Source organism: Mus pahari, chromosome 2 (assembly GCF_900095145.1).
Source record: "Mus pahari chromosome 2, PAHARI_EIJ_v1.1, whole genome shotgun sequence".
NCBI classification, from domain to species: domain Eukaryota; kingdom Metazoa; phylum Chordata; class Mammalia; order Rodentia; family Muridae; genus Mus; species Mus pahari.
The window spans coordinates 4032411-4048987 of NC_034591.1; the positions used below are offsets into that span (position 1 = coordinate 4032411).

At 38.6% G+C, this 16577-nt stretch overlaps 1 pseudogene; it reads right to left on the reverse strand.

Moving 5' to 3' along the window:
* The window catches only part of LOC110316110, a 105391-nt pseudogene extending 95808 nt beyond the window's left edge, over positions 1-9583 (reverse strand).
* Between the last annotated feature and the right edge of the window lie 6994 nt (positions 9584-16577).

Genomic DNA, 16577 nt, shown 5'->3' on the forward strand with positions numbered 1-16577 from the left:
AATCTCTGATGTTAATGTTCAAGCTGTCTCTGGCTGGAGTTTGATCCTCCTATGATTCTGTTAGCCTCTGTCAGCACTCCTGGGAATCCAACTCTCCCCTGTGTCCCCTTGGTCAGAGAATTCTCTGCAGGCAAGCTCTCCTCTTGCAGGGCAGGTGTCCAGNAGTCTGGAGCTCTGATCCTCCTTCTGAGTCCTAGGGTCAGAGCCCTCCCTGTAGGCCAACTCTCCTCCTGTGATCCCAAGGACCTGCAGTGTGGAGGGTCCTCCAGAGAGCTCAGCTACCTCTGCTGGGGTTCAGAAGAGAGATGGCAGGGGTGGCCCTGACTGGAACCCTGCCTCTGGATGGGCAGTGTTCCTTTGTCCCTGTTTCTGCTGGCACAAGCCCCTCCTAGATTCTCTGGAGTTGACTGTGTTCAACTCACCCGTTATCCCGAGGACCTGTGGTGTGGAGTGTCTTCCCAGAGTGCTCAGCGGCCTCTACTGAAGGAAGAGATATGGCAGGGGTGGCCCTGACCGGACCCGAACCCCACCTCTGGGTGGGCAGTGTTCCTTTGACCCTGTTTCTGCTGGCACAAGCTCCTCCTGGATTCTCTGGAGTTGATGTCGCATTCTACTCACCAGTGATCCCGAGGATCTGCAGTGTGGAGATTCCTCTGGTAATCCTCAGTGGCCTCCACTGGGATTATGAAGAGATATGGCAGGGGTGCTGTATCTTTATAGACTTTGATATTGTTGCTCTTTCAACAATTCCTCTCCTCTCTGAGTGGGTACAAGGGACTGATTCCTCAAATACAGGCCCAATAACAAGATTCCTAAAATAAAAACAGAAGAAACAAGTGAACAAATGTGCCAATAAATACAAGAATAATGTAAAGACAAGGAAAGTGTCTTCTAACATTTCATTACTCCTCAACTACTGAATTCAAAGATCTAGAAAGTAATATGACATTCACAGAGAGGATCACAAGACCCCTTCTTTCCAATGCTGTGAACTGTCCACCATATAGCAAGAGCTTGGAATACCCAATGTTTCTATATATTTCCAATTCATTCAGGTTGGCTTGTACGTCTCTGATGTTAACTCACTATAATCTCAATATAATTAAACATAGCCAAAATGCCCTGAAAGTGAAAATAGACACATCCAAGGAAATTGAAATGGAGTCACCACTTCAGGTCATTTAGTGTTGCTGGAAGTGAAGTAGAAAAGGCTATATGACAGTTTGAGAATCTCCGTCCTTAGAATCAGAAATCCAAAACCCTCTAAAATACAAAACTCTATGACTACCAATATCAGACCTACAATTGATATTTCTGTGCTTGACCTTGCAAGATGACAAAAGTGAGGCCTACTAAAAGTATAAAATCCCCTTTAATCTAAGTTTGAGTTGTAAATGAAAACAATGAAATTCTTTAGATCTAGATCCTATGTCCAAGATACATCATAATTTATATGAAAATATTCCAAATTTCCAAGTCTGAAACACTTCTGGTCCCAATCTGGTGTTTTAACTAACAGATTGTCCATCTGTAGCTGAATAACATGTAAAGGAAAATATAGTTCACATAAGCTCAAATAGTCCGGTCCATTCAGCCATCTCCAATACAAGTGAGCAAGAAACATAATAGAGTGCTAATAAAATGAGTTTAAAGAAAAGATTTAAAATTAGCAACACAGTCTGAATTGACCTTTTTATAATAGCCTTATGATGTCAGTTTAATTTATCCTCAACTCTAAAAATCTTGTTTTAAATCAATTTTAGAAGGATTTTTCTCAGTATATTACACACACTCTCTTGGTCTGTCTCTGTCTCTCTGTCTTACACACACACACACACACACACACACACACACACACACACACACAATGCCTCTACAAGATAGGCTGCTAGTCATTGCTTAAATGAGCCATCTGCTTTCTTGTCAATATGTTTCCCCATGTTTTCATCGAAATGTCCTTTCTTCTGCCCCAATGCACATACCCCTCCCACCCTGTGCTTCTGAAACTCGGATTTTACTCTCGGTCCAGCATATTTGAGTACTACACAAAACACTATTTGGTAGCCATTCAGAATTATCACTTCTTCCCCTGTGTTTCGTGTGTTTTCTTTTTTTTTTTTTTTTTTTTTTTCATTGCACTAATTGGCATTTATTTTCCTTATAATTTATAGTGTGTAGCTTTTGTGTTTCTGGCCTCAGCCAGTCAGTAAATTGTCTGAAGGCTTGCCTGTGACACAGCACCACTAGGTGTTTGTGAGACTGAACTAAATGATATTCATTCTGTTCCTAGAGCACCTTTCTCTATTCCTTTATTCTTCTAGAATATATGCTCTCAAATTTATTAGCAAAAGAGTCTAAGTCACTGAAGTGACTTAGAAAGAATATATTTCTTTAAGAATTCTGGGTCAGTATTTTTAAATTATGCAAAGGAGTGGTCATTTTTAAAATAAATTTTATTTTTGAGATTATAGCATAACTATTTCACTCCCCACTTCCATTTTCCAAGACTTCCAATTCTAGACAAAGAACTACATGCAGCTCAAAATCTTAATGTACTTTTCATAAATCAAGTAAAGCTAACAGTAATAGATGAATTTATAAGAACAAAGCTTTGCTTTCTTTTTTAAAGCTCTGTTGTTAAGAAAAAGCAACTTTAGAATAACTTATCTTTAGGAGCTAGCAAATAGTTCTGACCACACAGAAAATAGTGTTTTGATAGAATCAGCACATATCAAACAAATATATTCATTTTATACTTTTTTAAATGACTAATTCAGGCACTGGCCTCCTAAAAGTTGCTATCTTTTGGAGCAGGGGGTGGGGGGTGATGTGACAAAAAAGCAGTGTCTTGAGACAGGTAAAGTCTGTGAAAAGGTGAGAATGAAAACTAGAATCAACCTGAGTTAGGCTTCATCAACTACCTACTTGATGCTAGGTAGTTGACTGCCAGAATATTTAAACCCAGTATACAATACAATCCCTTGTCCACAAAAAAAGCTTAAGCACATTGAAACTCAGATCAGGGGACATGTAAATCCTTCCAAGAAGATAGATTCTGGAGATCGGCTACCAGAATTAGCTTAAGAACCTAAGGTATCTGGTATAGAGTCAGTCTTATAGATAGTGTAGAGGTCATTTGGGTGGGCTATTAGCTATCTCTGGTCCTGGTTGGGGGAGCTTGGGGGAGCCCCTGAGAAGAGCCACCTCTTGTCCTGGTTATGGAAGCTTGATATCACCTGGCCCACCAGAGAACACAGATGACACACCAGGCTGTTAATCACCTCCAATTCCCAGCCTTCTGGATGGAAGAACAGGTATATCCTCTTTGTAGAGACACCCTGTGGGATGAATATTCTTGGTTCCCCTGGACATCTGTGGACACTGGGACCTTCATGCTCCCAGTAAATCGTCAAAAACATTTATGTAATTTAACTTAAATTATATGTGTATGTGCATATATATATATATATATATATATATATATATATATAATTTTAGAATAGATATATGATAAAATTTATTTGTGTAATTGCATTAAAATCCTGTTTGTTGTTAGTGGGAACATTGAATTTTTGTTTGCTTTTAGTGAAATTTTAAAATTTATTTTTAACTCTAAAACTATTTATAATTTTTAGCAAGATACTTAAAATTAAAAATTATTTGTACATACCAAATTCTCAAGTTTTCAAATATTTCTTGCTTCGTAAAACAGGTAGAGTTTTGATTTGTTTGAAACATGAGTTCAATTTCTAATTGAGTTAAATTTGGATATCTTCCAGTTATTAGGCATCTCAGAATTCTATAATCCTGCCCATGTTATATGTATTTATTGAAATATTACCCAAACAATGAAAAAAGTCTTCAAGGTTGTGTTATTACATACTAAAATTTTTCTAATTTTGTCTGAGAATCTCAGAATTTACATGTATGCTGTGGGACTTTAAAATGTTTTTGCTTTTTCGATTAACTTTAAAATAGCATAAAGACAACTTATTTCTCTTTTGAACAATACTGAGTAGTCATAGAAACAAAAATTGATTATCATTTATATTGTGCTACAGGGGTATACCATGCATGTGCCCCCTCTTTTCCATCATCAAGTTCTGTTTCCAGGCCATTGAAACACTGCCTTTCACTTTAATTTTGTTCTTAAGGGACTGTGTATAAAAAAACTAGGAGACCATATAAACTGGGAAAAAAATGCTTTTATATCTCACTACACAAAGGTTGACATTCTAGGTGTTTTTATTACTTTATTCCAAGCAATGGTCCAGAACTCAGTTGCATTAGAAAAAAAAAAAACATATTTCTAAAACAATAGTTTGTTGAATAAGTAATTTAAATTTTTTATTATCTTTATCATTCTTAGAAATGCTTTTTTCAAAGCAGCAGAAGACTTTAACTTGATAGCCTATATTGGTCCAGATTCTCCAGAGGGGTAGTTCTTAGCCTTCCTAATGCTGTGACCCTTTAATACAGTTAATCATGTTGTGGTGATCCCCAACCATAAAATTATTTTTGTTGCTACTTCATAATTGTAATTTTGCTACTGTTATGCATCATAATGTAAATATCTGATGTGCAGGATTCTGATATGTGACCCCTGCCTGTGAAATCATTGTTTGAAACCCCAAAAAGACTGTATCCACAGGTTGAGCCCACTGCTCCAAAGAAATAGTACCAATAAAATAAACATAGATTACAAAGGTAGGTTTAGTCGACTAGATTGTATGATACAGACTGGGTAGTCAAACAATTGTTGTCATACTAGCAGTGATTATCTGGGGATCCAATAGCTTCTTAGCCTTTGAGGCTGGGTACCATAACAATACTAGTTTGAACCTGGAGGCCTAGAGGATTCCTGGGGTGCCACAGGTCTTGAGTTCAAATGGCAGGCTAAAGAAACTGGTTTCTAATGGGAGTGAATAATGGCAGCAATTGCAGCAGCAGCAGCAACAGAGTAGATGCACATATCAAGGGAAAATGGACAGGCAAACAGCACTGGTTTTTTTCCCACTACTTTATACCTTGTCTGCTATCCAAAGATGCTCCCCACTGTGAGATAAGGTCTTCTAGCATCAGGTAATCCTTTCTATAAACATAATCACAGACTTACTTAGAGGCATATTTCTTAGATAATTATAATGTCAATTAAGATAACAATCAGGTTTAAGTTAAGCCTAAGTCTTCACATAGGCTGAAGCAGCTGAGGATATTTGAAAGTAAAATTATTGTTAAATCTTAAGAAAATTGAAACCATTGGGTAATAGTGAACATCTCACAGGATTCAAAAAAAGGTTAAGATCTTAAGAAAGAGGAACAAGCAATGCTGCAGTTTTGTGTCACGTAAGAAAAAGTATCAGTATGTTGAATCAATTATCAAGAGTAAATTAATTCCAAGTGTTTCTATCCTGATGATAAGATCTAAAGTCACACACACACACAAGTCTGATCCTTTATGTCTCAACAGCATGAGCAAATCCATGGCAAAAATTGAAAAAAATAAAATAAAATAAAAAATAAAAAAAGGATGTGGATCTTCCAATGACTGTCCAGCTGAGAAGGAGCCAGATGAAGAAGGAATTGTTTCTAAATACAATAGGCAAGCCATTAGCAAAGGAAAGTGTTGAACCTAACAGTTATAAGATTTTTATGTTTATGAAGAACTGGGGGAGGTAGAGAAAGTTGTTATGCTCCCACCTAAATCCTTCTGAGATACCAACAACTCCAGGGAATAGACCTGGCACGGCAATTCAGAAAAAGAGTTTGCCAAGCACCTGCCAAGTCCTGATATTCATCCATGACTCCAAGAAAAAATAAAAACTTTGAAATTTGAATCATCACCAAGAAAGGTTTAAATATGAAAGAAGGTTAGTTTCACCCATCTCTACACTTAAATTTTTACCTTGGGGATCTGTAAAAATTAATAATTAAAGAATGAGCATTAAGGCCGGGCCTGGTGGCGCAGGCCTTTAATCCCAGCACTCGGGAGGCAGAGGCAGGCGGATTTCTGAGTTCGAGGCCAGCCTGGTCTACCAAGTGAGTTCCAGGACAGCCAGGGCTATACAGAGAAACCCTGTCTCGAAAAACCAAAAAAAAAAAAAAAAGAATGAGCATTAAGGATCTTTTCCACTGGATCAGTTTATCTGTCAAACTCTGGCATCCCACCAGGTCTGTAGATCACTCCAGACTAGATCCCTGGATGTATTCCATCTGTGTGCCAAGGTCAAGCAAGGTGAGTACCTGAAGTTAGGAGGGCTGACATAAACTGTCTCACACTACATGGCTTACATAACAGAAATCCACTGCAGTCAATATGAAAGTTGTTCTCATAAAAGCAGGGCTCTGTTTCTCCAGGGAGTTAGGCATTGCCAGTGCCAAGTTTCTCTGTTCTCTGAGGTAGCTTGTTCTAACAGCCTATCTGCCATATGTGTGGTGTGATCACAATAGATCTGTGCTAAATTTTCTCTATTTGGCTTTTCCTCTGATTTAACAGCGAACTTGCTTAAAATGTGTAAAAGTGGTGAGTGACACAATACTGATTTCTGGAAAAATATTTAATGCCCTTCCAATTCATCAACAACATAGAAAAATGATTGGTTGGAACCCACTTTAAAACACCTTATGCCTCATCCTGCTCAGATCAGCTGCAGAAGTGAGCTAGGTGAGAGCATTTGGGAATAATTCTCCAGCCATGCCCATAACGTAGAGGTGATTTAGATTTAGAAGCATGGTTATCTACAGCCAAAGAGGGAACTAGATCCTGAAGATCTAGTTTTAGACTACAGTACTCAGCAGTTACATCTCCTTCACTTTGCCTGTGTATAAATGGATGAATGTGGGTAACAGAGACATAACTTAAGAGCATTCTTGCCAAATTCTCATGCTAATTGCATTTTCTGAAGAAAGGTACATGGATCCATGATGGGGCATTCCTTCTTCCATTGGTGTAATAGATGCTTTACTGAGCCTGGTATTAATGAACACATCTGGACCTCCTTCTCCTCCATGGCAAATTTCCAGATTTCTTTGGGTGCCTAAGAGCCGTGCTTCCTGAAGCCCATGCCATGGATGCACTTATGAATGTTGATGCTATCTTCTCCAGTAACCACCTCATTGATGGAAAAACTGCCCTTTTTTCTTGCCACACTTTCATGGGGACACTCTGCAGGGCCCAAGTTGGAAGCATTTTTTATCTTTTTTTCAGAACAGTAGTTCTCAACCTTCCTAATGTTGTGACCCTTCAATACAGTCCCTCATGCTGTGGCAACAACCAACCATGAAATTATTTTCATTGCTTGTGATGGTTTGTATATGCTTGGCTCAGGGAGTGGCACTGTTAGAAGGTGTGGCCCTGTTGCAGTAGGTGTGGCTTGTTGTAGTAGGTGTGTCACTGTGTGCATAGGCTTTGTCCTAGCTTCCTGGAAGCCAGTATTCTGTTAGTAACCTTCAGATGAAGATGTAGAACTCTCAGCTCCTCCTGCATCATGCCTGTCTGGTTGCTGCTATACTCCTGCCTCGATGACAACAGACTGAACCTCTGAATCTATAAGCCAGCTCCAGTTAAATACTGTAAGACTTGCCTTAGTCATGGTATCTGTTCACAGCAATAGAACTATAAGACATTACTAAGTCATTCTGGAATTTTGTTACTGTTCTAAATCATAATGTAAATATCTGTGTTTTCTAATGGTTTTAGGCAACCCCTGTGAAAGAGTCATTCAACCACCTCAGGGGGTTGCAACTCACAGGTTGAGAACCACTGTTTAGAGACACATTTGATATCTTAGGTGGTTTATTATACACAAGAATAGAATGGTGTCACATCTGTAGATACTGGGTCTCAGGATTAGATATGTAACCTTTCAGTATCTCGGGCCACAAAGATGGTAATCTGACTTCCTGAAAAATCAGTAGTTATAATGAGCTCTTTGTGATTTGTGCAGCTAACCACTTATGTATGTAATTTCTAATGGCACACGATCTACAACATTCTCTACAGTGTATGTTTACTATGCATAAACTTAAGACAACTTTAGCAATTTAGTGTTTCTAGAATTTTCATTTTATATACAAGCTGAATGAAATATGATTTTTCATTAGCATTATGCTGGTGAATGTGCACTGGCATACTTTACCTGTATTAGTTAAAAACAAAGAGAAACTCAAGGATGCTTTCACATACTGTGTGAGACTCAAAAGGACCTGTCTTCATGTGTATGCAGAATTTCTAATCTCTTAGAGCCATAGTACTGCCCAGCTTCTATTGCTTACTCTTCTAGTCAAGGACAAAGTCTATGGGCCTGGATGTCACTGATAAGAAATGTCCAATTTATCTCATCTTATTCAACATTGTGCAGGGATGCCAGGAGTCATAAAAGTTAGTAGGACCTCATGTCAGATTGACAAAGCTTTTAGTGAGAGTTGCTGCTTTAGAAAGGGGGAGGTTAATATTTAAGGATGCTGTAAGTATGGACTGGATATTTCCACTTTATTTTTATTAGCTTCATTTTTTAATTTTACCAAAGTCATTGCTACTCTTTCATTTCTTCACATTGCTCTCCATACAAACACTGATTCTGTAACATTTGGTCTTTGTACACCAGTTAAGATAATATCGCTAGTTACATTGATTTAATTTTTTTCTGCTTGCAATGAAACAAATTGAGAACAAACAGCAAAGAAATATTCTGTCCTGTTTCTGTTTTGAAAATCTTCTAGGAAGATTCCTTTTTATTTTTTTTTAACTTAGTCTTACTAAAACTACTTGAATTCCCGTGTATATTGTTAAAAATGTATAAAAATGTGTGTGTCCTCTTCTAAGTTTAGAATTAAATGAGAAACACATAGAGAAAATAGTCTACTGCTAATTAATGTCCATTGACTATCTTCACAAAAATGCAGGTTCCTTGTAAAGATCCTTGTTTTGGCTTCCATCAGAATTTGAAATAGGGAGTCTGCTTCTTAAAATAGAAACTATGGATTAATTGCAACTTTTGAAATATAAAGGTATGTGAAATTACATACATGCTAAAGGTCCATTCACGAGGCAGAACTTATTGAAAGTCTTTTATCACAAACAAAAGATGTTGGGGTAAAATAAAATTTGGATCTATTTGGTTTGGAGCATTAATAATCAATTTATATAAGTGTGTCCATATAGTTAAGTTAATCAAGTTAATTTATTAGATTTAAATCACTTCATTTTATGCTTTCAAAACAACCTGGAATCTTTTCTCTCAGTTACCACTCAGCTGTGTAAAGTACAAATTTCTTTCCATTTATCCTCTCTTAAAACAAAACTCATGGTCAGGGCTGCCTCCAAGGGCCATGTTTGAGTTCATGAGCTGTGTTTCTGTTCATGGCCTAGGTGACCACCACAAGCCACGAGGATGTCTGTAGTCTGGGCTGCCACCTGGATCCACATTGATGTCCAAAGGCTGTGCTGTAGCCCCCAACCATGTTGATGTAAGTGGCCTGTGCTATCACCTAAGGCCCTGGTGATGTCCAGACTCATGCTGCCACTGAGAGCCATGTCTGGGTCCACAGCCCTACTATAGCCAGGGTCTATATTGATATCCATGGCCCGTGTTACCACCAAAGGCATTGCAGATGACTGGGTATGTGCTGCAGCCTAAACTCATGTTGATGTCAGTAGACTGTGCTTCTGCCCAGAACCATATTTTTGGGAGTGTCCTAGACTGTCATGTGGCCATATTGATGCCCTTGCCTTGTGCTGCCTTGGGCTGTGATGCTATCTGTGACTTGTGTAGTGGCAGAGGGCAGTGTTGATGCCAGTGGTTTGTACTGCCACCAGAGACCTTGCTGAGGTTTGTGGCACGTGTGGATGCCAAAGACCATTTGGATATCTGTGATCTGCACTGTCATCAGATGCTATTTTGCCATGCTATTGATGACTACAGATTCACAGTTGAGAAAGGGGGACATAGAAGGCTTCTATGATAACCCCTACCACCATCCCCACTGCAAAATAAGTAATAGCCTAGACAAAAAAAATAATCAAATCAAAGTGAACTCTTAAAGACTGTAATAAGAATGCTGAAGTGTAGCTCTCCACAACTGATGGCTGTTAGTTGGAGTGCAGGTAGAGAAGGGCTCGGTTTTCTTTAATGGGCTGAGCACTGGATGTCTGACTATGCTCCAGTAAATATATGGGCAAAAAAAAGTCAGACTTTTCTTTTTATCTTTTTCTTTCTTTCTTTCTTTTTTTTTTTTTTTTTTTTTTTTTTTTTTTTTTTTTTTTTTTTTTTTTTTTTTTGGCGGGGGGGGGTCCCAAGGGTTGGGGGCAGACCTGGAAGGACAGGAAAGAGAGGATGTTCAAGGTTCACTAAGTGAAATTCCTAGATCATCAACAAAAATATTATATATTAAAAAACAAAGTTCAAGTCACTGATATAATTGGGAAATCCACACAGCTACTTCCTAGCCCTAGTATAGGCAGGAGATGGTTTTGGGAGCAGGTATAAAGATTGTAATGATACAGCCACACTCAGCTTCCCCTGAGGCTGTTACAGTAATACTTTCACCTTTTAGCTCTTGCTATAGGTAAACACAGGGTAAGATCAGGCTTATGAGAGAGAGAGAGGTGGTAACATTAGCATTTGCCAGTTTTGAACTCAGAGGCGATGCGGACACTGCTTTTTTATAGCATTTTCTTCTCTGCTTAGCTGAGGTTCGCTTTGCTGCAGTCCTAGCTGCCTACAGTCAACCGCAACCTAAAAATATTAAATGGAAATATCTAGTTGAGAGTGGTAGCATTTGCTGAATTTTTATTGTAGTATAGTATTATGTTTTTTCTGTTATTATTGTTCTAATTTATAAATTAAGCATTATTATAATCATGTATGTTTAGGACAAGATATGATAAGGCTTTAGTAGCCTTGGTGGTTTTAGGTATTCACTGGGAGAGTAAGAATGCTTTCCAAATAGATGAAGACAGACTACTATACTACTCTAAACGCCATACATCATGTTCAAAACACCCACACATTTGTAGCACAGTATTATTACAAGAAAAGAATAAGACATTATCATATACTCCATTTTGAGCCATACCATCATCAATACACATTTAAAGTAGTGTTCGGTGCTTCTCTTGCTTTAAAGAAATGGCTATATGAAATGTAAGCAGAAATAATCAGTTAATTTAAAGAATAAACAGTATATTTTCTATAATCAGGTTTTAATATACTGATTACTTACTTTCATCATTAATATAATATGCTACTTTTCATAAACAATAATTTCTGTGAGCACTGCATTCATTAAAATGTAACACTGGTGTAGTTTGGATAATAAAAGATCTTTGATTAAAAAAAAATTAGCAAGAACAATTTGAGCAACTAATGGCCAGGATACTCTATCAATAGTAATCTTGAGTCACAAACATTATCTTAAGCCATCTTCACAAGTCTTCAAATAGGTATAGACAAATTAACTCATGAGTGAAGAGCAAAGTAGAAAAACATTTTATAGAGGTCTAGTGCCTTGTTTGTATTATAAACATAGGAGAAAAATGTGTAATGTTGTCTGTGAGACATTGGTCTTATTTCTTAATAAATCAAAGAATATATAAAGGATTTTCCCTCCAGGAGGATTTGGAATACTCAGATCTTTAGAAGCAATTCCCAAGCAGAACTTTGTCCCTGTGGAATAGCACACCTCTGTCATTTTGCCACTCCAAACCACAGGGAATGAAAGAAAAAGATGTGGTGGTTATTACTAGGGCCCAAATGGAAGGGGATGAACTGAGGATGACTTCAGGTCTTAATTTAACATACATAATTATAGCAAAATTTGAAGCAAATATATAAATATCAGAAATGCTAACTCAGAACAGAGAATATATTTGGTGGGTATGTTACATAGTCTTTCTACTTCCTTGTATATCTGAAAAGTTTTAATTTTACAAATCAGTATTATCTAACATATAAAAGTGAGCCTGAGACAAATTAGAACATAAATATTAAGAATTCATTTAAGTTTCAGACTTTGGCTTAAAAGCAATCATTTCTGAAGTTTCTAAGAAGGGAAATTAGACCTGGGAATGGTCTAACCCTCACAGCTGCAAGGAAAAAAATGAAGTAAGAAAGGAAAGAAATGAGGGTCAAGAAAGAAGTGAGACGCTTACTGCATATTCATCACAGAAGTTAAAGGTGTTACATAAGCAACGGGAAAGAAAGTAAGACTTTGGGCAGGAGCTTTATGGGACTTCCTGATAAACCCACTACTGAGGACAGGAGCAGGAAGAATAAACATTACCCCAAACTCCCAAGAAAAAGCAGTTAAATTAATGACTATCAGGGAGAAACTGTTGTGAGATTGGAAGGAACAATTATCAGCTCAGGATTTGATTCCTATTTAGAAGCACCAAAAGAAAATAAAAGGTCTTTGTTATATTTTAGAGCATCTTTTGGGTATATGCCCAGGAGTGGTACAGTTATGTCCTCAGGTAGTACTATGTCTAATTTTCTGAGGAGCCTCCAGAGTGATTTCCAGAGTGGTTGTACAAGTTTCCAATCCCACAATGGAGGAGTGTTCTTCTTTTTTCACATCCTCACTAGCATCTACTGTCACCTGAGGTTTTTATCTTAGCCATTATAACTGGTGTGAGATAGAATCACAGTGTTGTTTTGATTTGCATTTCCCTAATGACTAAGGATGTTGAACATTTCTCTAGGTGCTTCACAGCCATTAAAAATTCCTCAGTTGAGAATTCTTTGTTTAGCTCTATATCCCATTTTAATAGGGTTATTTGGAGTTCTGGAATCTAACTTCTTGAGTTCTATGTATATATTAGATATTTGCTCCTTATCAGATGTAGGGTAAAGTGTTTATAGCAGCATTATTCATAATAGTCAGAAGCTAGAAACAAACCCAGATATCCCTCGACAGAAGAATGGATACAGAAAATGTGGTACATTTACACAATGAAGTACCACTCAGCTATTAAAAACAAGGACTTCATCAAATTTGCAGACAAAGGAATGAAACTAGAAAATATCATCCTGAGTGAGGTAACCCAATCACAAAAGAACATACATGGTATGTACTCAGTGATAAGTGGCTATTAGCAAAAAATAAAAATAAAAAATTTTTAAATTTTTTGAAAAGTTCAGAGTGCCCACAATACAACTCACAGACCATATGAAACCCAAGAAGAAGGAAGACCAAAGTGTATATGTTTCAGTCCTACTCAGAAAGGGAAAAAATAAAAATGGAACATAGAGGGAGGGATAGTTCTTGGAGTAAGAGGAATAGAGGAGGGGAAAAGAAAAGGGGGAAAAGATCAGGTATGGAAAGAGATGGGGAAGAAATACAGAGGGTCAGGAAATTGAACAGAAGTATGTAGCAGTAGGGGATGGGAAACTAGGGGCAGCCACTAGAAAGTCCCCAGAACCCAACAGGGATGACATTAGCAGAAATACCCCCAAAAGGAGAGACAGAACCTGTAGAAACCATATCCAGTGGATAGCCATGGCGGCCACCTACCCATCTCCAAAATACTAATCCAGAATTGCTCCTGTCAACAGGAAATGCAGAGACAAAGAGTGGATCAGAGACTGATGGAAAGGCCATCTAGAGACTGCCCCACCTAGTGATCCATCCCATCTGCAGACACCAAGTCCAGATGCTATTGCTGATGCCAAGAAGCTCTTGCTGACAGGAGCCTCGTATAGCTGTCTCCTTAGAGGCTCTGCCAGAGCCTGACAAATACAGATGTGGATGCCTGGATGTATGAAGGCAACCATTGGATTAAGCGTGGGGACCCCAGTGGAGGGATTAAGGGAAAGAATGAAGGTGATGAAGGGGTTAACAAACCCACAAGAAGAACAACAGCATCAGCTAACCAGATTAACCCCCCCCCCAAAAAAAAAACTCCCAGGGACTAAACCATCAACCAGAGTATACACAGGGAGACTCATGGCTCCAGATGCATATGTAGCAGAGAATGGCCCTATCTGGAATCATTGGGGGGGGGNTGGTCTTGTAGAGGCTTGATGCCCCAGTGTAAGGGATTCTAGGGCTCTGAAGTGGGAGGGGTGGGTGGGGGAGCATCCTCATAGGATCAGGGGGAAGGGGGAGGGATAGGGGGGTCTAGCTGGGAAGAGAAATAACATTTGAAATGTAAATAAATAAAATAAGCAATACAATTTAAAAAGAAAAAAAAAAAGGAAGAAAAGAACCGGTCAATTTCTAGAGCAAGGGTGAGGGCATTAGTAAAGTGTTGCCATGCAATCATGAGAATTCATGTTCAATCCTGAGCAGACACATTAAAATCTCTGTATGACAGTGAGTGTTTATATCCCCAGTGTTGGAATGCTGAGCTAGGTGGGTCTTTGGGGTCTGATGACATCAAGCTTCACATTCATTGAGAGACCCTGCCTAAAAATATAAGGTGGCACCTATGCAGGCAGCACTGTGTTCTCTGTTTTTTTTAAAACCCCCACACATAAAGTTAGGAGAGGAAAGTGTGTGTGTCTGTTGACAGTGGGATTGAAAGAAAGGGGATGGGTAAGATTTGATCAAAATAAATTGTATGCATAAAAAGAATTACTGAGAAAATACAGAAAAGTAAATAAAATTGGACAGGGATCAAGTAAGACACTTGGAATTCACCTTTGGCCTCTCACACATACTAGTACAAACACATGTGCCCTAAAACATGTAATCACAACACACACACATAATTTCCTCACTTAGTAAGATAGAGTTCAGAAACATAGAGGACATATGATCAAAGTTCTTTAAAGCTAAATAAAAAATGGCAAAAAATAAAAAGAGCAGAAAGAAAGCATATATTTAGAAACTCCAAAATACAATGTGCTAAGAAAATATTATCTTCAGTTAACAACACATCAGAGGCAGGAAAGTTGTGTCGACTTTGAAAATTCTGAGAACACTGAGAAAGAATTGACACTGTCTACTCACTTTTTGGAAACTGCTGTAAGTAATTAATGGACTCTCACATTTTCAACACAGCAGTTGTCCACTGTAAAATGTTGATGTTGCTGGTACAAAAGAAGAAACTGAAGCCCAGAGCCAAGAAGTAATTTCTGCAAGCTCTTACAGCGAGTGCCAGACCTGGAATTCAAAGCATCATTGAAATGATTCTATAGCAGGTATACTTCCTATGAGACTTGAAATGACCCATCTGGGGAGGTGATTGAATGTTTGAATAAGTCTTATCGTTGAAATGGCCATGAAGAGACTGAAGAGATCCTTCAGTGAAGTTTTTTTTCAATGGAATCAGGAGGAACTGAGTTGAGATCCCTAGCATTGCTGGACACATTGCTATGTGTCTATGACTCCCATTGTTTTTAATAGATGTGTAAATGTACCACATTTTCCGTTTCCCTTCCTCTGTTGAAGGATATCTGGGTTCTTTCCAGCTTCTGGCTATTATAAATAAGACCTCTATGAACATAGTGGAGCATGTGTCCTTATTACATGTTGGAACATCTTCTGGGTANATGCCCAGGAGTGGTATTGCTGGGTCCTCAAGTAATACTATGTCCAATTTTGGGGGGAACTGCCAAACTGATTTCTGGAGTTGTTGTACCAGCTTGCAATCCCACCAGCAATGGAGTAGTGTTCCTCTTTCTCCACATTCTTGCCAGCATCTTCTGTCACCTGAATTTTTGATCTTAGCCATTCTGACTGGAATGAGGTGGAATCTCAGGGATGTTTTGATTTGCATTTCCCTCATGACTAAGGATGTTGAACATTTTTTTTTAGGTGCTTCTCAGTCACAGGAACCTTATATAGCTAGAGGCTCTGCTAGTGCTTGACAAATACAGAAGTGAAATCTCACAGCCATCCACTGGACTGAGCACAGGATCCCGAGTGAAGGAACTAGAGAAAGTACCCAAGAAGCTGAAGGGGTTTGCAGCCCCATAGGAGTAACAATGATATGAAATAACCATACCCCCAGAGCTCCCAGGGACTAAACCACCAACCAAAGAATACACATGGTGGGACCCATGGCTCCAGCTGCATATGTAGTAGAGGATGGCCTTGTAGGACATCACTGGGAGGAGAGGCCCTTGGTCCTGTGAAGGCATTCCCCAGTGTAGGGGAATGCCAGGGCCAGGAAGTGTAAGAGGGTGGGTTGGTGAGCAGGGGGTGGGGACAGGGGATAGGGGATTTTCATAGGGGAAGCCAGGAAAGGGGATAACATTTGAAATGTAAATAAAGAAAATATCTAATAAAATATAGATACATATTTTTCAGCTTTTCCTCCCATGCTGCAATGTTTACTCAGTGAAATAAACTGGCAGCAAACTAGGAGATCCTTGCTTCAGCCAGCTCTGTGCCTGCCAGCTGCACATGTGAACGTAATGGGGGAGAAAGTAAAAGCCACAATCACTAAATGAAGAATTGGAGAGAAACCTCAGTGTTAGCTGAACTTCAGCAGGTGCCCAGCAAGACTGCCATTCACTTTAACACACCTAACACTCTCTTCAGTCCTTAGAGTAAAAATAGGAGGTGAGAAATATTCATTAGAAATAGTGGTATCTATGATAAATGCTGTCTCATACAAATAAAACTTAGGA